A 24379-nucleotide genomic window follows, 5' to 3' on the forward strand; every position below is an offset into this window, starting at 1 on the left:
ACCAGTAGCTATAACCCTTTTACCGAGGCAAGTGGTTGCTTTAAATCTAAAAATCCACCATGTTTACAAAGATCGTTGAAAGCAACAGCGAAAGCCGTCAGCAGATTTCTCTTACATCCCTTTACCGTGCCACATGTTCTGTCTACCCTTCCGATTTTGTACGGAAGATCAGAGCATATTGTCCACCACATGGTGAATAAAGTTCGTTGTGCGTCGGCTCCAAAAGTGGACAGATTGGAAATCTTAATTCAATTTGGCTTGAATGTACAAAGCATGTACGGCCAACCGGAAACCTTACGAATCTCTCCAACCCTGTCCTTTTTCGGGAGGTAGTGGACAAGTTACCGACTACCATCAAGTTCAACAGTTCAGTGAATACGTACACATACTTGATTGATGATTAATGGGTTAAACAGGGTTAAACATAACTTATTCGCTATGCATCCAACAAACAAATGGGACAAATAAAACAATTAACAAAATAAAACTGGATACTCTTAAGACATGGTAGCCTGGAAACGCTAAACGCTTCAACCTGTCCGAAATGTACACCATTGAGAACCTGGAACTTCCATATCAATCCTTGGACATCGAACAACTGGCAGAGCAGTTAAACTACTTGCGGCGATTACCAGCCAAGAGCTTCCAACCAATCCTGGATAGCTGACAGGAATGAGTAACTATCATTTGCTGACAATAACGAAGATACATGAAGAAAAATATCAAGAACCGATTACTGTGAGGACTTGAATCGGCTGGGTCGTGTGTGATCACGTTCTTCAGACTTCTTCAGAAAACGTCCTTGAAGCGTACGTACGTACGTTTGTGTTTGATAAGATTAGATTAGATTGAAGCGTACGTTCGTCTCTAAACTGGAAAGGTAGCGACGTTCAAAGACGGAAGGTATAGGGCCGGACCACGTCATGTAGATGGGCAGCATCAAGCCCGAAACCGGTCGACAAAAAGGTAAATTTTAGAAATCCTGTTTTGTTCGTAAGAACCATAAGTGTTGTGTCCAGTCTCGCGTCGCGTTTTTGTGTGTATAAGACCGGGCCGGGGTCTCCAGTAGCCTTGCGAGCAAAGGCGTAGGATTGCCGATCCGAAAGATGGCGAGTTCGATTCTCGGTCCGATCTAGGATGTTTTCGGATGGAAAACATTCTCGACTCCCTGGGCATAGTGTATCCATTGTACTTGTCACACAAGACACATATTCATGCAATGGCGGGCACAGAAAAGCTTTCGATTTATAACTGAGAAAATGCTAATAGAATACTGTTGAAAAGCAGGCCAAGTTTCAGTTGGAATGTAAAGCCATTGAAGAAGAAGAAGAGAGAAAAAGAAGAAGAAGAGTAAGAAGAAGAAGAAGAAGAAGAAGAAGAAGAAGAAGAAGAAAATAAAAGTAGACCGGGCTTCTGAGAAAACATGATTCCATTGATTTTCCGGAGAGCAGATCGATGGCTCAACGTCGATGAAGGTGCCTTGAAAAGGATCTGCAGTTCTACAAAAGCGTTAGACAACAAACGGCTTACTACAAATCGAAATGTTACATCCACGTATTGACGCAGGAAGAAATGGTAGAACTTGACGTATGAGTTATATGAAATACAGCAGCCAAATTGGACGACGTATCGCTAAATTAAATGCTCTTTAAAGGTCCTGATCCGCAGCATTCACGTTCCGGAGTAAGAAGTTGCCTTTTTCGGTGATATTCAAGAAATGTTCTTCCAAGCTAAATCAGAAAAGAGGACCGAAGCGCGTTGTTGATCGTTTATCGCAATTCTCCAAGTTACGAATAGCATTTAACGTTGCCATTTCTGCGCCACGTGTTCAGTGTTCACCCGCGCAATCACAATACGTCGAAATTCGTAACGCAACAGAGAATGAGCGACAGTTCGTGCTTGGATTCCGTGCTAGATAGACGTGTAATTTAGTCCAAGGAAATAAATAGACGTCAATACTCAGAGTCAGCTAAGCTGAGGACACATGTGGTAATATTGTGAAATAGGAGGCAAGTTACGTTGAAATGGCGGAAACAGAACTACGGGCTAATTCACTGCGTGTCAGTTTCGAGCGTGGTGTACCAGAACCAACGGATAGTGAGATATTTAGGTTCATGAAATCGAAGATGAATCTGAAAAGTGACAAATTACTATCAATGTACAAGGACAAAAGCGAAATGTCGGTAATTATTAAGTTTAAGAAGGAAGAAGATATGAGAAATGTTTTGTGTGATTTGCCGGGGACGTTGTTGTTCGAGTACAACAAGTATGAACATACGGAGGTAAAGCTAACCTCGGCGAATGCCATCGTGCGGTACGTGCGACTGTTCAATCTACCCCCAGAGATTGATGATCGGGAGATTTCAGTAGTTATGCAAAGATTTGGAAAGGTCGTTCGTATGATTAGGGAGAAGTATGGAGAAGAAACGGGATTCCCGATTTGGACGTCTGTTCGCGGAGTATACCTGGAATTAAAGGAAGGGATAGAGGTACCGGCAACGGTGTTCATCAGGAACGTAAGAGCGAGAGTTTTCTATGAGGGCATTATCACTAAGTGCTACCACTGTGGTAGTAGAGAACATTTAAAAGCGGAGTGTCCGGAGAGAAAGACCGTAAATGATCGATTACTCGAACACCAGGGGACGTCCTATAGCGGAATTCTGAAAAGCGGGGAAAAATGGCTGAAACGACATCAAGGACAAGGAGATAACACAAATACACAAGGTATGACTATACTAGGTCAAATACTAACGCAACGATCGACCCCAGCTCACCAGAGGCTGACGGAAGGTGAGCCTAGCGATGGAGGGGTAGTCCAGGAGAGTAAGAATGACTGTGGTAGTGGCGGTCAAACATCTACCAGTGTCGGCAATGAACCTGAAGTGGAGTCAACGCGAGTAGCAGAAGGCAACGATGATAGTGCGGCAGTGACTGAGAATGAATTCATCAAGGTCACGGGCAAAAGAGGGAGGAAGCAACAGAAAGCTACCGAGGGAACATCGGATTCGGACGAGCCACCATTGGAAAGGGTTCATCATGAACAAAAAGCTTTCACAGGGACGAAGGGAAGTACATTAAGTGAGAAACTGGATCGTGTTACACGTAGCAAATCAAAGCAAATGAAAGTGAGTGCTAACGAAGATTCAAGCTCCACTTGCGGAGATGTACGTACGGGAATGGAACTATCTAACGAGTGAGGTGGTAGTTTTTGGAAATAGTCAAATAACAAGGGTTTAATCAAGAGCGAGCTGTATGCAGTTTTTAATTGTATAAGGTACAGATGGTTATGGGCGGTTGTGTATTAACGTAAAAACTTGTTTTCGGAATTGTATTAGATTTGATTACGAGATGAACTATATTATAAAATTAGCGAGTATAAACTTGAACAGTAGTAGTAGTTTGATAAACAAGAGCCTCTTGAAAGAATTTATATTGAATAACGATTTAGATATTGTCTTTTTACAAGAAGTTTGTTACTCAAATTTTTCGTTTATTCCATCTCATTTGCCTTTGTCAAAGTTAATGAGCGGGAATCTGGGACAGCTGTTTTGATACGGAGTTCATTTGAATCTAGTCAGCCATTATTCGGTTTGAACGGACGCATTACGTCAATAGTGATTGATAATATAAATTTTGTGAATATTTCTAGACCAACATTTGAAAAGGGCGTAACAGCCAAAATTTATTCCTTCTGATTCTTCGTCTACATACATAGCCATATATGTGGACAAAGAATCAGAAGGAATAAATTTTGGCTGTTACGCCCTTTTCAAATGTTGGTCTAGATTTATGCTTTTTCGGGATCGAACCGTCGAAAATAATGCGACAAGCTGTTTCTCAATGATCTGGCGCCGCATTTAGCAAAAGCAAATGTTTTTGTGAACGTTGTAGGAGGATAACTGTATTGATCATAGTTCAGATTGCGTAGGAGATTCGAAAACCTATTGTGTTGGACTTCGTCAAGTTATTGAAACATTTCGATGGAAAGACGTCGCCTGGGAATTGAAACGGAATCGGTTCACTTTTCATAGATTGAACTCTGCATCTCGTTTGGATCGTTTTTATGTACCGCATGATTTTGTTGACAATATTCTTGAATTCAAAACAGAACCAGTTGCTTTTTCTGATCACTGTGGAATAAGTATGAAAATAAAAGTAGATCAAAGGATGGTAATAAGTAGAGGAAGAGGATATTGGAAAATTAATCCAACAATTTTAAAGGATGAAGAGGTTTCAGAGCAGTTTTCAAGATCTTATGAAACTTGGAAATTACGACAAGTGTATAACAATGATAAAAATAAATGGTGGAATGAAGTTTTTAAAGTGAAATGTAAGCAGTTCTACAAGGCAAGAAGTTGGGAAAAGATATCTAGAGTAACTAATGAAAAGCAGTATTTTTACAGTAAAATGGTAGAATATATGCAAAAAATGAATAGAGGTGAAGACACATATTTGGATATACGAATGATTAAATCTAGGATACTTGAAATTGAAACAGAAAGACTGAATCATTTAGGGAACACTTTTACAATTCAAAACCTCCTTCAAGGGGAGATGATTAACATTTTTCAAATTGCAGCACAAGCAAAACGCCAGGAACGAGGTAGTGTTTTTAAATTGAAACATGATGATGTTATAGTGACTGACTCATCAAAACTTAGGGAGCTAACTTATCAATATTTCTCAAATTATTTTAAAAAAGAATTACAAACAATCCAGGATGAGACTAATGACCCCTTGAATATCTTGACAGTTAGCTTAGGCGAAAATGATCGAATGGATTTGGTTTCGCCAATCACCTTAGACGAATTGAAAGGAGTTTTGGAATCAGTTAAGCGGAAAAAATCCCCAGGACCCGATGGCATAACCTACGAATTTTATTTAAAAAATTTTGAGGTTATCAAGGATGATATTATAGAAGTTTTTAACGCATACCTGTCTGGTTCCTTTTTACCACCGAAAGGGTTCTCAGAGGGAATTATAACCATGATTCCGAAATACAAAACGAACAGTTTATCTCTGGATGAATATCGACCAATATCTATGATGAATTGCGATTACAAATTATTTACCAAAGTTTTAGCCGAAAGAATACAGAATAAACTTCATAAAGTGGTTGGAATCGGCCAAACAGCGTGTGTCAAGAAAAAGTCATGCGTTGACAATTTAAAGGACTTACGAAGAATTTTGACAAGGTCATGCGAGAATAAGAGGTTTAAGGGATGTTTAGTAAGTATTGATTTAAATAAAGCCTTTGACAGAGTTGATCACGATTACCTTTGGAAAATAATGAAGAAATTTGGATTTCCCGAGAAACTCATAAATTGCTTAAAAAATGTGTATAGTGTAGCTTCATCTAGAGCTATTGTTAACGGCTTTCTTACAGATACTTTCCAAATATCAAGATCTGTAAGACAAGGGTGTCCATTGAGCATGGTATTATTCGTGTTGTATTTAGAGCCCCTAGTTAGGAATATTTCAAACTGTTTGCAAGGTTTTTGGGTATACGATAAATTCATAACAGTCATTGTTTTCGCTGATGATTTTAATATAATTGTTCGATCTGAACAAGAGTTTGATTTGCTGTTGACTATTTTCGTGCTACTCAAAGTATGCAAGAATTAGAATAAATTTTGAAAAAATCTTTGTATGTACGGTTTAATAAAGCTAGATTAGGACCACAGAAGATAAAGGAAGTTTGCAATATAAAAATTTTAGGGTCAGATTCTATAAAAGTTGGTATTTAACGGTTGTTGCAAATTATGATGCATTGATTGCTCATATCAAGGGTATGATGCGAAAACATCGGATTAGAAATATAAACCTTCACGAGAGATGTCAAATATTGAATACCTTCATATTATCCAAGCTTTGGTACGTTGCCCAAGTATTTCCACCACTCAATAGGCACATTGCGGAAATTAAAAAGTTTTGTGGACAGTTCATTTGGAATGGTTTGATTTTTAGGGTAGAACGAAACCAGTTATATTTAGATTATCTTAAAGGAGGCTTACGCCTAATTGACCCAGAGGCCAAAATGAAATCTCTTTTTATCAAAAATTTGCTTTATAATGAAGATATTAATGGAGAACTTATTGAAGAGAATTATTTACTGGAGTTCAGATTACCGCAAAGACTGACAAAAAATAGTAGAGAATGGATATCAGAAGCCGTGAGTATCAAGACACGATTGCGGTTAAATTCCACAAAATTATTGTATAGTCATTTTGTGGACTTAAATAATTGTGTTCCGAAGGTTGAAGAAAATATTCAAATTGATTGGTTAACACTGTGGGAAAATATTAATCTCAATTTTCTTTCTTTGAATGATCGTTCCAAAATGTTTTGTTTCGTGAACAACTTGATTGCTACGCAAGAGAAACTTTCAGCCTACAACGTTCGAAATACCTCACCGGTATGCAGAAAATGTGGATTAATTGACAATGTTTCACATAGACTCAAAATTTGTCCAAATGCTAAAATGTTGTGGGAGTAGTGCAGTCAGATCATTAGAACGCGAATGCGTATTCATGTAAATGATTTAGAAGATATTGTTACACGAAAAATATGTTTGAGGTCACGAAAACAGAAAGCTGCATTGTGGTTGACAGTTTGACTAATTTCATACAATTTAGCAAGTGCAGATCCCAGTATTTTTGTTTTTAAAAAACAACTTCGAGAGATACGATGGAATAATCGGAACGTTTTTGTACAAGAATTTGGCAATAATTTAAACATTTGTTGAAAAGGCTCAAGATGCAGGCAATAGTATGTAATCATATTCATGTACTCCAAGTATGTACTCTAGTTTTTAAATTGTTATTACTTCAATAAAAAAAAAAAAAAAGCGGCGGATGCAATCAAGATAAACAATATGTCGACGATTATCTTTACAGCGTCTTGGGATCCCCTGGCTGACGTACAAGTTCTGTTCAACGAATTAATGTTTGGCAACAGTGGATACATAACGGAACGTGTAGTTTTCGGCTGTCGCAGTCTTGGAACGCAGCAAAAACAAGTTTACTTCTGCATCCTGCAGAGGATGAGAAAGTAAACTTGTTTTTGCTGCGTTACAAGACTGCAACAGCCGAGGCAACAGCCGAAAACTACACGTTTCGTAAAGCTCTGTTCAATTTCACAATCGATATCCAAGTAGGCCTTATGGCGAAGAGTGCGAATTCTCCAACAAAAGAGATAATGCTGATCTTTGTGAAGAATATCTACGATAGCAAGTTTCAAAGTAGGCTTTTTGTGTACCGTAAAACCCCGATCATCATATATATAATAGCCCTGTTTGTCTGTCCGTTGACTAGCCAAACAGACGCAGCACGCGGGGAAATACTCACAAAAAATAAAATATCTGACACTTCAATTCTTTTTTACTATCAGATGCAGAAAACAAAACCAGTGACAACCTTAGACAACCAGACACAGCATTTGATGAAAAAAATCACAGACAACAGACGTTAAAAATTTTGATTGAAAAAAAAACACTTGCCACGGGCGCTACTGCGTCCACAAATAAACACGTAAAAAAATTTAATGTTGTTTATTATTAATATTGCTAATACTTTTTTACCAAAGCAGGCGCTTAATGATATGTATAAGAAAAAACTTATACATCGCATTAGTCACATACATTCGGAAACTTATACTTTTCATTAACTTATGAATGGTATTAGCTCTTTGATATGGAATCATTCATTAGGTGGCATAATGAAGAGTATAAGTATTTTCGAATGGTTTTCTGCCATAACATTTAAGGTTATTTTTTTACGTGAACTAGTTCTAAAATGATTGATGTCGAGTGAACGAGGTAACGTTTTAATTCGACAAACTGGCTACCCTACATTTATGTGTTTCATACGTGTTTTGCAACTCTGTTTGCTTTTTTGTTTTGGTTCTTCCCATTGTGTTGTAGTCAAGCTACTGACATCCTATTGTTTAGCCCTGAGAGAGAGAAGACAGCTCGCTTTATTTACGTTCATCCTAATGTCACCGCGATCCAGTCACTGCGAACCGAAAAAGTAAACACTGCGATGCAACTTCAAATGGTCGTAACCAAAATTATTTATTTGGCGATTTATGTTCGCAACTTTTCTTATATCTGCTACAGTGAATTGAACCCGTAATTACACGCAGAAAAATAAGTTGTATTTCCAAAAGAATTCGTTATTGATTCAACAAAATTTATTGTAGACTCACGGCCTACCGGCTATAATTTTTGATTCAAAAAATTTCGATCGTCTATTTCAACAAAACAAAATATTGTTTCTAAACATGCCATGAAATATTTAGCTGTCAAATAACAACAATCCGCATTGTTGATTCAAAAATATTACATAGTAGTTCAATAAATAAAAATCATTATTGTAAAAAAATCTGCCGTTTCGTAACAACAAAACCATATTGTTGTTTCAACAATAATATATTTTAGTTTCGAAAAAAAAATCCTTTGGTTTAAATAATATTCTTGCATTGGAGAAAAAAAGGTTTTGTTGATTTCATAATTGAGATATATTCCATTTTTCAATTTTCAAAGTAATGAAAAATATATGTATTTATACATTATTTATTATTATCATTAAATTACAACATCTAAAATATAACTTATCGTCTACCCTATGCAAATTAATGGCACATATTTCTATATCGTTTATACCTGAAATTACAGTCTTGATCGTTGTTTTATACATCTCAAAAGATTGAAAATGTTCATCAAAGCAACGGGAGTGAACGTTATAACATGTCATAATTACGTTATCATCTTGATCCAGTATTATGTCTTCTATTTCATAAATACTCGCCAGATCTTTCTGTTGTATTAAAACAATGGTATTCTTTGTGAATTCAAATCCGTGTTTGAAAAACTTATTAACATATTTCACTGCAGTTCTGTCAATTTTGTAATTATCATTAAAAAGTGAAGTGAAATCATTTTGAGTTGGCTGACCATAAATTTAGATTTGCTGAAGTCAACAGTTGCAGGAATAAACTGTTTATTGAGAATATTGAAAGCAAATTTTAAACTTTATACCGAGTGATTTACAAATGTTGATTTTATTATTATTCACTCTACTATACTGCTTGGCTTCTCTATGTTTTGCCTCCCTCTCATCGTCCATTGATGGCGAGGTGTACCAGAACACTTAATAAATGTTGCGTAGTGAATTAAGTTGTGATGCTTTGGCTTAAGATTGTCATTAAAAAGCGTTATATATTGAGTATGATGAGTTTGTACGAGCTCTCTTAAGGTATTCAAATGATCATGTGAAATTTCCCGCAGCATCAGAATATGGCATATTTTTAGTAATACGCAGAAATGATTCCAAACTGGATCTTCGGCAGGCACTAGATTACCGATGATAAGCGGAAGAAATGTAACTAGAGTTTTGATTTCACTCGCAGTCATTTTTACTTTACTTTTCGCAACATTTATATCTTTCATGTCATTGGGAATATTAAATGAGTTATGGTTTCCATAACTCATTTAATATTCCCAAATAAGTTCTTTCGGTAATTTAAATCCTCTAATGTGAATAGTTTTTTACTTTTGATAAAGTAATTCAAATAATGCCCTAATCCATAGATGCATATGCCTCCCATAGGTCATGCATTAAATCAAAGTAAACATTGAGAACTATATGAAAAGATGGTATGCGATTAAATACACTATTATTTTTAATACCAGTTATCGATACGTTATCTAAAATTAAATCCTCCTGATAATTTTGTATAGTCCTAAAGAGCTCTGGTGTTCAATTGTATCATTTTCTCTCTGTTCTCTATTTCGTTTACACATCCGACAGTAAAATTCGCTCGTGCAGATTCTACTAAGTCAAGTATACCAGAAAGTCCCAAATTGTCTCCAGTAATATTCCCCAACATGAAATACACTGTGACTTTTTCCCCTCTGACATTGATTTCGAGGCCATCTGTTTCTAGTTCGATGAGTGTGTTTACGAGATTGATGAATAGTCGTTCATTGTCATATTCTTTCCTATCTTCTGATAACACATAACCGACAACAAGTATGTTCTCTAATTTTGTTAAAACATTTGCAGGTAGACATGGTATGTAACAATAAATTCCACATATAGAGGTACGTGCTGCATGAGGTGACACTGTATCGGTAGTAGTGAAGTCGTCAAAAAATAAGTTCAACGGAATTATAAGCTTCGAATCGAGACCTGCTGTTCTGGTTTTCCAAACACTCCCGTCTATTAGACTCCGAATATAGTTATCATCAGATGGAATGATACTATTAATTAAAGTGTCCATGACTCCTTCGGATTCCAAGTACTTTCTCAAAGTGAATGACAAAGGCAGAAGAATACCTGTAAAAGTGTACATATAATGAATAAACTGGACAACTAATTATTAATTATTACTCTACCTGTCACTGGGTCGTTATCCATCATCTGCTCATTGTGTACGACACCAGGAAGAAGCTCGTCGCTTATAACAAATTCTTTCGGGTCAACATACAGATCAAGCTCTTTCAATCTGTTGAGATACTTATATTCTGTTTCTACGAAATTTGCTGCCGAGAGCATTTGGCTTAAAATTTGTTTCCTTCATCTGTTATCATGCCGTGAAAACCCATCATGTTAATTGCCTCTGAAAACGGCTCTATTATTTTCAATCTAACATCTTTTGAATATCGAAAACAACTTTTCGTGGAATTGTATTGGCGTTTAAGTATTTTAAGCCAAATCTAGAGAAAGGAGTTCTATTTCTTGTATTAATGAATTCAATTTTGAAGTGCATAGCGCGTCTTGTTGAGGTTCTAGGTTTACATTACTACTTGCAGCAGGCTCATTACAAAGGAAAGCATTCTCAGTTTGTTCATGTACATCATCAGGTGTATTTTCGGCATATGCTGTAGCGAAACCGTTTGAACTGTTACTGGATTTTTCGATGTTTAGGACTGTTTCTGCTTTTGGTGGTTCATTAAAATGTGTTTTCAGGTGGCGATAAAATGAATATTTTACATTGTATTTTCTGGTACAATCACCAATATTGCATTCGTAGACTTGAAGATTTCCGTGGTATTTGTTTAGGTGATCATGTAACCGATGTAACGAGTTGTTTGTCCATTTGCATCGTGGTGCAACACAACGAATCATTTTGTCGTTGTATTGTTACAAATGGAGGATCAGAGGGCACCAACGACAGTTTGACCAGGCGGAGCTTCAAAACCGTAGAGGTACGTGGCCAGCAAGTTCCATATCTGCGAAGATTGCCGAGGAAATTCGATGTCGTAAGATTTATATAGCTTGATGCAAACGTCGAAAGCTTTCTGTAGGTTTGGTAGCTTGTATGAAACTACGTTGTTCCAAACCGAGAACCCTTCGGGACGTTTCGGGTCGCTTCCATGAACTACGATGAATGGTGTTGTTTCTAATTCCTTTTCACGACATGAGTTGAAGTATTTAGCCAAGGTCGTCTGAAGGTCAGTTAAGCTTTTAATCGCAACGATCACGCTGTCTCGCGACTCCACGATTGATGGCTTCCAGCGTCGCTTTTGAGATGTTGTCAGCACAGGACATGGTAACATGTGGGCTAGCAGCATAACTGTTATGAGACCTCGGCCATCTAGAGAAGGGAATATTTGATTATGTTTCAAATTGTGTTAATAAATGATTTTGATTATATTATACCATTCGTTATATCTTGATCTCTCAGTAGATTAAGCAAAGTCTTGCCTTCAGCATCAGTTATTTCAACCTCCAAAATAGGAAAAACGCTCGACAGGAATTGGTCCCAACGATCGTAAAGTAATTTCTCTTTCTCTGGATATCGTTGCTGGAAGTCAATTTGGACAAGTTGGTAAGCTTTGTGGTTACGCAGAACTGGATACTCCGATAGGACCGAAGCGGTGGCTTTGTGGCTGTTCTTTGATAGTTCGTAGATTCTTAATTTTGAAGTTTGTTTCCACTTAGCCTTGAGCTCTTCCCACTCATCTTGATTGTGAATAATCCACTTTTTGACCAGCTGGTACTCCGCAACTAAAACGTAAGATAAAAAATTGTAAAACAGGTTACTTTTAAACAATATATAATTAAATACTTTGTTCGTCACTTATCCCAGCTGCCGAATGGGATGCTCCGGATTCAGACGCGGTCGGTAGGTGTGATTCATCTGTGGAGGTCAGCTTGTAATTGATGTTGCGGTCGTACAGTTTTCCTTTCGCTTGTTTCCTTAGCTTGATCTTACGGCCTGTGCTGTCAGTTCCCCATGGTGATTGATACCAAATATCCTGTTGAGTTGCAAAGTTGTTTCAACCCCCTTTCAAAGCAAATATCAACATTATTCTTACCTTTGGCTCACTGGGAAATAGTTTTGTCAACTCTGCGGCCCTTTGCTCCAATTCAGATGAGGACAACTTTGAGAAGCGATCCTTAAACTCGTCCACTACGATCTGTGTGATGGCTTTCTTGTCGGTTCTAGATAGAAACGGATTCACAGCATACTTTCCGAGAATCGCCTGACCTTTGCTGAAGACGTAATCAAATACGTGGCAGTACACTTCTCCCGCGTTATATCTTTTCAGGTTCAGGAATCTTTTCTGCTTCGTTACTGACTCCTGATAGCAGTGGGAGATTCTGCAAAAACATAAAATTAGAAAAATAATTTCCTGTACTTTAACATTTGCATACGATAATTAAATAACAAATAACAAATTTAATATATGTACCTGCTGCTTTCGCCACCCGTTAAGAGCGTGAATAAACTTGGTCCTCTCCGCTAGGAAAGGTTGAGGAATAAGCTCCTCCACTTCTTTCCGCTCGACGATCTTAAGCGTTTCGGCTGTGTATCGATTTGCTGAGAAAAAAAATCGTCGAAGTGAAATTTTCAAACTTTCATGTTCTATTCAACTTACCCAAAATTACGTTAATAGTATCAACTGATAAACCAAAATTCTCGAGCAGCTCGACGAATTTTACGGTTTCTTCGTCGATGCTTACAATTTCCAGCTCCAATTTTGCTTCCGCAGACATTGTTTGAAAAACTTAAAATGGCGGCTGTTGAAACTATACACACCGAAACAAAACTCAATTATTTTTAGTTAAACATATTTTTTGTTGTTTCTACAAATTTGCAGAGTTGAATCAATGCATGTGGAAAATTGAAATATTATCGATACAGCAAAATCGTTTTCGACTGGAAATTTTTGTTTTAAAATACGAATTTATTGAAATAATCAAATAATGTCGTTTAATTTAAAAATACGATGATTGTAGATTCTACTACATGATATTTTCAATTCAATTATGTCATATTTTTCTGCGTGTATCCATGTGAATGATCCCGTATTATGAGAAATCGGTTTTGTTGCCCGTTAGGAAGTTCATAACCATTAAAATCAGCTAATTCGAACAAGTTTTTATTGGAGTGAAAAATGTTGCTTCCGACGTTATGAAATGTTACTTTGATTTGTTGAGTTTCCTCGGTTTCCACACAAAAAAGAAGAAGAAGACATAGTAAATAAACGATCTGTCAGTGAGCTGGCTTCTCTCTCTCAGGTTTAGCCCATCGCCAGATCGTAGCGAGGATGTCCTGGGCTATAATTTATTTTCATACTGCGTTTCAATGATTACAGCGGGCTATGTCTATTGATGATGATGACACCGCGCTTGTCACCAGCTCGGTTGTAGTGCGTTTTGCCCCTGTTGAGAAGGTTCGGTGAGAGTGAAATGTGACAGCTGAGTATGTGCTGCAGCACTTTTTAACGAATTAAAAAGTGTCGAATTAAATGGTGTCGGATAAGCGGGGTTCAACAGCGGGGGGTATCAACAATCGACGAACGGCACTCCTGTATATCCTAAGCAAAAGAAAGAGACAGCAAAGTATGCGATGCTGCTCTACCTAATGCGCGTTGTTCATTAACCCGAGCAGCACAAGTCAGACAAAATCGGTTGCAGCAACTAGTTTGTGACTAAATCTGGTCACATACGAGTTGCAGTAACCTAAGTTGAACATGTGTGCTGCTAGGGAAGGCATGACTTCCACCGCTAGGTTCGCTAGCGTTTCAAAATCATAGAAGGACCACGTTCCACGGCAAAGATGCCTATATTATGCATCTCGAGAAAATATAGAATACTGCGGCGTCCTGCTGGCTGCTTCTCAGGTAATCGCAACAGTCACTAAACACGACAGAGTCAATAAAAATCTTACCCACCGTATGCACTTGTCATGATAAACACTCTCCATGTACTCAGTGACTCCGGTTGCCTCTCACTAATACAATCGAGTACTGCTGTCATTTGGCGAAAAGCACGTGGTTTTGTTTTGAGAAGGAAAATTTTCCCTATCTTTTAATCCGGCGGCTATCTTAACGTCTACCTTCGCAGTCGAACCTGCGAGAGTAAGACCGCCGCGAAAGTCTAGAAAAAGATAGGCGCGACAATATGTTATGTGCCCTGTTGGTTCATTAGTCATCGAAAAAATACTACTTCACGATGTCTGGAGAGCAAGGATGGACTGGGATGAGCAGGTCTCTGCAGACCGGTTCACGCGTTCGAAACAATCAATGGCTATTCATTTTATATACAAAAACAAATATACAACGTCAGAATCCCTCGGAGCTAATTTTCCGGGGTATGATCTTGCCTGCTTCGACAGCCTGGAGCTCCACATATTTGTGGGCGGAAGTGGACAAGCATACTCCGCCACCGCTTACTTTTGAGTTCCAGATCGACCACAGATACAATGTGCTATAGTCGCCTCCAAAACGAAGGTAGCTCTACTACAGCTTGTTTCCATACCACGCCTGAAGTTACTGCAGGCTTGTAAGACAATAGTGAATGGCCATTCTATTTTGAACAAACATACGACTTGTGAAGCGATTCAAGTACAGTTCTGTCATGGATCAAATCAGGTACCCTTTGATACAAGGAATACGTCGCCATTAGAGACAATGAGGTATTGAGTTTTTTTTTCAAAAATGGATGAGAGGCGGTGGTTGGCAACAAAAATAAACATCACCGGTCCGAACTTCAATCCCGATAGCAGATGGACGCGTGGTCCAGCTTTCCTGTATGGTGCGGAGAATAACTGGTCAACAAGTTCAATGACAAGACCTTCGATTAGCGTACTTTTGTTGTAATTTCCTGGCAGTTCTGCTAATTGATACGTTACGATTTTTAAAATACGGCAGATGATGCGGAGCATAAAGCATTTGTCTACAAGTTCCACGAGAAACTGATGCAACGAAGCCATCAAGTGGTGTCAGTCGGTGTCAGGAAACTAACAAGCACTGAGCCGAAGCAGTCCGTTAGCAAAGATTCCTCTAGTCCTAGTAGAGAACAGGCTGATGTGCGTTGATGGCCATGTTAGCGGGGCAGATCACCAATCTGATCTTGAATTAGCAGCACCAAAAGTTTCGAAAGGCGATCAAAGAAAACAAAATGTTAACGAAATTCGACAAAAACCTACATATCGAGGCTGAGAATTGTACCAAATCCGATGCCAGTGGTGCCGTGTTCACCAAGCTCGTGATTCCTAAGATGAGGCAGATGTATCAGTCAGTGTCGTTTGACAACCTTTCTTTAGTCCTACACATTTGTAGGCACCGACTACTTCGGACCCTACTTAGGGAATATCGGCCGTAGCTCCGTAAAATGTTGATACAATACAAGCCACTTACGATATGTACAATCACCTATGCTATTTAAATAAGGACTGTTCAGTTTAAAAAGGAACGCTTTGTATTGCCGATGTTTTTTAAACCATCAATCTTTTTAGAAATCTGTTTTTTTTTCGTTGCATACATTATCTGACCTTCTAGAAATGAAATCCAATTATCAACGAAACAATTCAGAAATTTGCGATATTTATAACAATTTCTGTTTATACTGTTTATATTCCATTTTTTGGCTGCCACAGGCTGTACTGTTTCTGGATATTGACAAATCATTGACAGTGTGCTTCTTTTCGATCTTCTTGATGATTTTGTCGACATGCCGATTTACATTTTTTTTATAAACTGTCAATTTTGCAATTTTGTTTACTCGAAATTCGAGGAGCTTTAACAATAGGCGCCATATTGTTGGATGTAAGCTGTTTTATCTCTTTTCAAAAATTACAATTAATTGACAGTGTGACTAAGACTAAAATAATCATTGAACAGGAAAGGATGCTTGGCCGAATGAAAATGTCGTTTGAACCGAACCGATCACAGGTCAAATGTCGTTAAGTCGAATGATAGTGAATGTAAAACTATGAGGTGATAAAAGATAATCAAGAAGTGAGAAGAAAAAATGATAAGTGTGGAGTAATAAGTGACAAATGAGGAGGGACAAGTTGAAAAAGCTTCATCTCACTTATCACTTCTGACTTCTTTTTTATCACATATCACTGTGAAAAGTGCGAAGTAAGAAGTGAGACGTCTCACTTCTCATTCCTTATTTTTCGCTTCTCACAGCTCATTTTCCGCAGTGAAAAATGAGAAGGAAGTGGAAAATGAAAAGAGCGAAGTGAGAAATTAAGAGTGAGATATGGGAATAGATGCCTCAAAGATTTCTCACTACTTACACTAAATTTCTCACTTTGTTTTTCACTTTTCATAATATGAAATAAGAAGTGAGCAGTGTCGCCCCTCATTTCTCGTTTCTCACTTCTCACTTCTCATTTTTCACTTTCACTATTTTTCGGTCAAACGACAGTTTCAGCCATATGACCCGATTAGCAAATGAAATTAAAGGTCGTATGATCCGTTCGGCCGAATGACATTTTCGGCCATATGCCGTGTTCGGTCAAACGATATATTTGGCCAAATGACATTTTCGGTCAACTGGCCCTTTCTGCCATTTCAGCTATGATCTATTTGGTCGAATGACATTTTCGGAGCTTAATAAGAATTTTTTCATCCATTTTCTTCCACATGTAGTGGAAGAATGTAGAATTTTATAAGTGCGTAAAATTTCCACTATGAAGCTCAAAAATAATTTAATCACGACATTTTCGGACTAATGGCCATTTCTGCCAAACGACATTTTTGGCTAAATGAGCCATTCGGTCAAACGACTTTTCCAGATAAATGAACGACTCGGCCAAACCACATTTTCGTCCATTTTCGACCAAACGACATTTTCGGCCGAATGACTCTTTCTGTTAAACGATGTTTTCCGTCAAACGGCATTTTCAGCTAAATGGTCTATTCTGAGAAACGACCAGTTCAGTCGTATGTTTTTCAGCTTTAAGTCCTTTTCGGCCAAATGACATTTCGGCCAAACCGTTTATGGCTTGATAACCATTTTGGCCAAACGATCATTTTGCGCAAATGAAAAAATATAAATAACTAAACGACTAAATAACATGCCAATCGGTTAAATGGTATTCGACCAAATGACTTTCGGCCATACAACTCCTTATTTGTGGACGTATCATCGGAGTCTGTACATTCGCCAAGACAGGTTCAACTTTGCTGGGTATTGAAATGATGTATGGTGAAGTTCGTCAAGAATTGTTAAGAGAGGTGAGCCGTAAATCGTGATTTGATGCACGGTGATCTCATTTCGTTGCAAACCCTACGGATCGTGGAACAGAAAACTCGAAGCGTGGAGTACGTAGCCAATTGCGTATCATGGTTCTGTAATGGAACCGACGGCAAGGGAATAAACGGATCCAAAATATTTTTTTACACCGTTCAAGCATAAAATAATGAGCACCTGCCTATAGTATGAAAAAGACCTCGAATTTCTAGACCATCAAAAAACGAATTGAATCACGTAGACGAATTCATCCCTAATTGAACCAGGGATAAGACACTGTCAGTGTCGCAGTAACGTCCCATCGTACCACCTGGAGGTAACTGTAATCAAATGGGACATCGTTTTTTCGGTTCTCTTTCCATCCATCATCATCCACTCTCGTCGTCGGCCCCATAGCGACCAAGCTTGGTTTGATCCTGGCGTTTTTTCTTTGCTTCTCCATGTCCCCAGGATAACATAAAACGAATCAAAAAAGGAAACGAGAAGCAAAGAACAAAACTTTTTCGTCTCCTCCACTACAATTCAACGCGCCGACAGACAGCTATCTAAATTGACTTATCGCCTTGGTGGCATCACCAGCGCTAATCAGGACGGATGATTGCACTGCGGCGCGCGCGGTGGCCTTTGTGTCCTCCCCGTGCAGCCGCTTCATTACGCGATTGGGGTGGGGCAATGGGACTGAGATGGATGAGATGAATGCAAGAACAATCGAGTGAGAGGAAATTAGAATTCAGATCGAATTGTTGACCCCTCCGAGCGGTTACTGTCCCTTCGGAGGTGATAATGAAATTCGACTGTTGATGAGAAAACGAATTGGATATTGCACTGCTAGTGAAGAAGATTACAACTTCATTAGTAGGAAAACAAATCAAAACTCAATCGTCGATGTGCCTAAATCTTTTGTGATAATACTATGATGAACTGTTTTCGAACCATCTTCCAATTCCTAAGAAGGGTACATAAATTGAATAAGGTAACGTAACGATATAGTCGGGTCCTTTATATACAAGCGTATGAAAAAGTCAGTTCTCCATAGTTGAATTGAAACAAGATTTGTTAAAAGTGCCAATTAAATAGTTTAATAAAGGTCAACATTTCTCCCCTTATCGAAAAATCGTCTCCTATGGATCGTCTCCATTACATTCATGTTAATTACACTCAACTTCAAACATCAAACGTATAATTTACTAATAAACGACAGTCCTCCATTTACTTGGCTGTGTTCGACCCCCTTGAGTTCGAAGCCATCCTCAGACTGAGCTGGGAATTAACATTCGGTCACAAAATTATACGTTCCTTGCCTCATACGCTTCTCTATTGCCAAAACTAATTCCGAAACCAATCCCAGGACCATTAAAAACTGTATGCATATGAAATCCAGTCTTTCCCTCTTATCCTCTATCGCAGAACAACTACGCGGGCGGGCACACGTGTTCGTAGGAAAGAAAGGATGAACCTTCGGAAACGATCGCCCGTCCGAAACTAATACCAGTGAGCAATTAATATTCCTGCAATTTCCTGGAACCATTCTACGCTTCCATCTAAAAAAAAAACTAACCATTTTTTACTATCACCACAAAAACCACTCAATAAACGAGTTCATTCCAACTCCCGCTCCTTCTGCGAAGCCCCCCGAAACGGCAGCTCTCTCCAGCTGGTATGAGCCTCCTCTATCCCGGACATAACCGCAACGACAGACTCTGACGGCAACCGACGACGAAGGCCGGCCGACTCGATGAAGGAGGCCTTTTAGAACGGAGAACCCCGGAGAACATCTTATGACGATGAAAAAGCCATTAATTACGGTCAACATGATAATTTACGGGACCGGTCGGCCGGTTGCGTTGGTCGGGGGCATGTCTTCGGTCTTCGGCTACCAACGCAACGGCGGTGCTGTTGTAGAACGCATGGATCCATGGAAAGGAGCGTACTAAGAGCTTTTTTCGAAAAATCCTCGTTGCTGTAGGCTCGGTTCGTTCCTCTTCTGTACATGGAGATGCTACCGATCGAAGCGTAAAATAAAAGTTTGTTTTCGGTAACAACTTGTTTGCTGTTATTGGCACCGCACCATACCATCGTGCAGATGGGTTTTAGGCGGATATGGGATTAAATTGGCATGAGTCGAAATGGATTAAGGCGGGATAGGCAAATTAACACTGTAATTCCGATGAATATTTCAGCAGCTCTGTAGGTGAAATGCTTGTGCAGCTCATGGGATATGGGAATTTGAAGAATTGGATTTATTTGATCAATAAGTGATTATTTTCTTTACCAAACTTTAAGTGTTCAATTGATTTCGGGATGAGATCTGCTCAATTGCTTGGATAAATGTCATATTTTTTTCTGCGAGTCTCTCTGAGCCACCACATTTGTTATGAAAGGGTTCACTCCGCCTAATATACGACCAAATTGGGTCAAATACATAAGATTTACTATTACGCGGCTAAACGTGACTTAGCTACCGGGATTATTATTATTATTATTATTATTATTATTTATTATAATTCATCCGACAATTGTCTACATGAATAAACTTAAGTGGTAAAAACGACAATAACACATTTTAACGACTAGTGAAAAATAAGAACAATTAAAATACAAACATACTGTCAAAATTTTCTTCTACGGATTTTGTTACGAAACTTTTTGGACGAATCTTCAAATTCGTAATCTGCTTCCACTACCGAAAACACTCTAATCATGGCAGAGAGAGGTTCGTGATATCCATAGGCGGTACGATGATACCTTGGTTGCAGAAGAGAGGAATTCCTTAACGATCGCTGAGGAACTCGGAAATTCAATTTTGATAACAATTCCGGGCAATCCACTTCGCCGTTCAAGAGCTTCGCGACGAATGTAGCCTGCTGAATTTTCCTCCTGTGCTCCAACGTGTCCAAATCCAGCAACAAGCATCTACTCGAGGGATTAAAAATCGATTGACAATTGGGATCCACAGAGCCACAAATTTGTTTAGGCAAAATTGCTTTCGCTTTTTGCTAGTAATGAAAATCGCAAAAATCTGGCCATAGGATTGTAATATATAATCAAAATGCTAAGGATTACATGAGATATTCTGCTATACTTCGGTGGTAGAATATTCAAGCAAAAACAAAACAAAATCCCTGAAATATAATAGACGCTAAAACCGATTCGAAATGATTTAAATTGAGGTCGAGATCAAATCATCGTTCAGAGCTTCATATTTTTAAATCCAAATGCATTTAATCCTCCATCCGTACCATTTGGATATGCCACACGGATAAAAACAATAATCCTTTGGCAGCAGCAGCCGCACCATTCAAAGCTCCATCTGATGGCATGGCAGCAGCAGCACCAAGTAATAGCCAATTCCCGATTGGTCCAGCAAACGCTCAAAAGGAACCTAAATAAACCAAACGACAATTTCATATCAATTTTAGCAAATCTCCTTTCCGCTGCTCTTGCCCTCTGGGCTCTCGAGGTTCGATTCGTCTCACAAGGCAAGTAGTATTTTTTTTCCATCGTATCGATGCTTTTTTCTCCCTGTCGTCTGGCTCTTCTAGTTCAAGTCTAGAAGGATGGTGACTGGATTAGCTAGCTTCAAGGGAATAACTTCTTCTTTGGAAGGGTATTAAGATGTTGGCAATGGAAAGCGATTTGGTGGTCTGTTGACGAGGGTGTGCGGTTCTACCATAGTGGAAGATGTCTTTTCAATTTCCTCCCAAGGACCGTCGTCGATGCAACATGGCACTCGAAGAAATCATCGGAATAGTCTCGTTCCGCTCTAACAGTTCCGAATTGAAGAATGGTTCAATAGTTATTTTTATACAATCAATGTTAAGTTTTTATTCATGCGGTTTTAAACTGCTTGGTTACTAAATTGGCATTGCATTGAAAGACAGTTGAGCAGGAAGGCAACAAGCATTATAAAGAATGATTTCCTCCATGATGTCTATTATCTCCTCTATTTTCTACTCCTGCAATATGACCAGATTTACACCGAATTCATGGCATTTAGCTCTGTTGGAGGCAACGGTGATGCAACACCGTTGTTGTATGTGCTCAAATATGTTGCACCAATTTTGCCTAAAAATCTCATTCCAACAACAATGTTATTTTAACCAGAACGTCTTACACTTCGCCTCTATCTTTCACTGGTTCACATCAAAGCAATCTCCCAGCCGCCTATCCGACCCCCACGCTTCCAAACTCTGCCTCCAGTGGAATATTAATGCATTTTGGGACAACTTACCCAATCTGAATCTAAATCGCTCCCTTGGAGGGAAGTATAAGTGGATCTTCAAGGTAGGTACCAATATCCGGCACTCCGTGGCGATCGTAATCCTTCGCGAAATCGCATTCAACGTACTCCATTTCGACGTAGATCTCCCAGTGAGGCAGGTTCCTAGTCAGCGTGGTAAACGTTCAACTAGCATTCGGTTCGCCACCGGGCATCTCACAAAAGGTATATGACATCATAGACGATTTTCCTGCCCCTATCCTAATCTTGGGGGGGATGAACGTTCGTCACCCAGCCTGGAGAGATCTTAGGTCAGATCCCTGAGGTACCACTCTGCTAGAAATTTTTGAGACGGTAGACCTGGTGCCTTTCAATAATCACTTACCAACCTTTTTCAACGGTCATTCGGCACCGCCACCGATGTTGCCACTGTCACTCAGTCCCTTCTCCCAATTCTAAAGCGGGAAGTGTCGTCCAATTTTGATCACCGCCCACGTATCTCCTCCGAACATCTCTCGAAGGCCACGATAGCGCCGACTGGGAGGCATACGACAACCACCTTCGACGCGTGCTAGAGCATAACAAAATGTCAACTCTGCCCGACTTCAACCCAACCATCTTAGATGCTGCGGTGTTCGTAACTACAGGGGGGCTAGGGGGGGGGGGCTATAGCCTTTAAAAATCAGGATCGTGCTTCACATTCAATTTACGGAGAGCACAACACCTATGGTTTTCTGAACCTATCAAGGATTTTGGTAATACTACGAGATTTCTGTTTTTTTGTAACAGCTGAGCGTCGATGAACATCATTTGAAATATTTAAGTCGTCCATTGATATCTGGTAGACCAACTTGCGAACAATATACATACATCAGTTGAATCGAGCGAAATGGTAAACTTTCTGTGTTATGAGTGTTAAAATGGAAAAGTTTAAAAAAAAAGTTAGCCCCCCTTAGAATTTTTCATTAGTTACGCCAATGGGTGTTACAATCCCACAATCCAGTAGCCGGCCAAGGCGGAAGGCGCCCCGCTGGTGGTCTGATGAAATGCGTCGGATGGTAGAAGCAAGAAGAAAAATAGGAGGCTTCCCGCTGGTCATCCAGACAGGATAAGCGCGTTACAGTTGTACAAAGAGAAACATTAGGAATGCATGTCAGTCATTCAAGAGGCGAAGAGGAAACAATGGGAAGACTTCTTCGACTCTGTTAACTCGGCTCAATTCGCCGCTGAACTTTGGTGACAAGAGCCAAGTTTTAAGCGCAGATCCTTTCCCATTCGTTAATGCTCAAGATCGTACCATCTCCGAAGCTGTTCAACAGGATATGGATGCCTTTCGTTCTCCAACAGCTGAGCGACTGGGGATTTTCCGGCATTCCAACATTCTGTTATCGTTGGCGACACTCCAGCATGCCCGCGGATAATAGCCCAATCCGCCATTAGTGCCGTTCTCTGCTAGGCTACCTTGATGGGGTTTTCCATGAACGGCAGCAAGTGCGTCCATGGGCACGTTTGCAAAGGGAGGCATCAGCTATTCTTCATACCGAATCGGAAAATAGTTAAGGTGCAAAGAGTCTCCATCGGTCGGAGCTGACTTTCCTGTCGCATTTTCGTGAAGTCAAGGTCAACTGCAGAACTAGAGTTAATCTAATTACAGGGTTGTTATAGAGATCCTGAAATATTTTCCGCGCCGACTAAATTCAAATCCGCGACTTCCGCGCGACATAAAATCCATTCCGCGCCAAATCCGCGCGACCCAGAGCTAAATTCTAAGTAAATACACGTTAAATGTCAATTTTTGTATAACAATTTATTGAACGTCTTCTCTTCGAATTCTTTTTTTACAATATTACTGATTTCAAGCATGATTTTAAACTGCAACATATGTTTGTATCAAAGTGCTAATAGGACTAATGAAACCGCAATAAGTATTACAACCCTTCTAAATGGCCTTATTCACCACTAGAAGAACTGAATCTAGGGGAACAAGAACTAAACTTTTGACTATTATATGTTATTGGCATAAGCATCACTTTTTGGATTAGATGATAGCTTTGGCACGTTATTGTTAGTTTTTTTTTGTTGTTGATAGAACTTTGTAAACTTCGTCACAAGGTACGTTAATATACAAAAGCATGTTAAGGCCAGATTTTATCATAATTGATTAAAGATAAACGTGGCAAATATTGAAAAATCTGCCAAAATAGCAATTTCTTTTGCAGTTGTTATTTTTTTTTTAATCTATCATTTATTTGGAAGGCTCATTTGCCGTGAAGCGTTACGGAGCCAGAATCATGTTTTAAATACAGTTTATTATGATTCTTATACACTAATGTTAGTTTTGGGGAACCGTAAGACTCGCGGTTTGGTCGAGGTTAGGGAATACAATAATATTAAAGGAAAGGAAGGGAATTTAGGGTGACAGAGCAAGAGGAAGACATACGAGTGGGATTTAACGGTACACAGATAGAAAAATTCAATGAAATTTACACTGAAAATCATGCACATAAATGGAACATCATTATTGGCGTAATTCCACGCGTGATATAGCCTAAATGTATACAATATTTAACGTGAATCATCAATATTGCTTGCTAGTTGTACGCAAACTTGTTAGGAAGAGAACCATTTCAGCGTAGAATAGCGTAGATATCCGCATCTCAAG

At 39.0% G+C, this 24379-nt stretch overlaps 1 protein-coding gene and 1 pseudogene across 2 annotated transcripts in view; both read right to left on the bottom strand.

The window, feature by feature from the left end:
• Window positions 1-24379, bottom strand: part of LOC134212064 (hemicentin-1-like) — a 707443-nt gene that overhangs the window by 589725 nt on the left and 93339 nt on the right. The gene's annotated exons all lie outside the window — the stretch shown is intronic.
• LOC134215918 (uncharacterized) lies at window positions 11159-13031 on the bottom strand (annotated as a pseudogene).

Source organism: Armigeres subalbatus, chromosome 2 (genome assembly GCF_024139115.2).
Source record: "Armigeres subalbatus isolate Guangzhou_Male chromosome 2, GZ_Asu_2, whole genome shotgun sequence".
NCBI lineage: Eukaryota > Metazoa > Arthropoda > Insecta > Diptera > Culicidae > Armigeres > Armigeres subalbatus.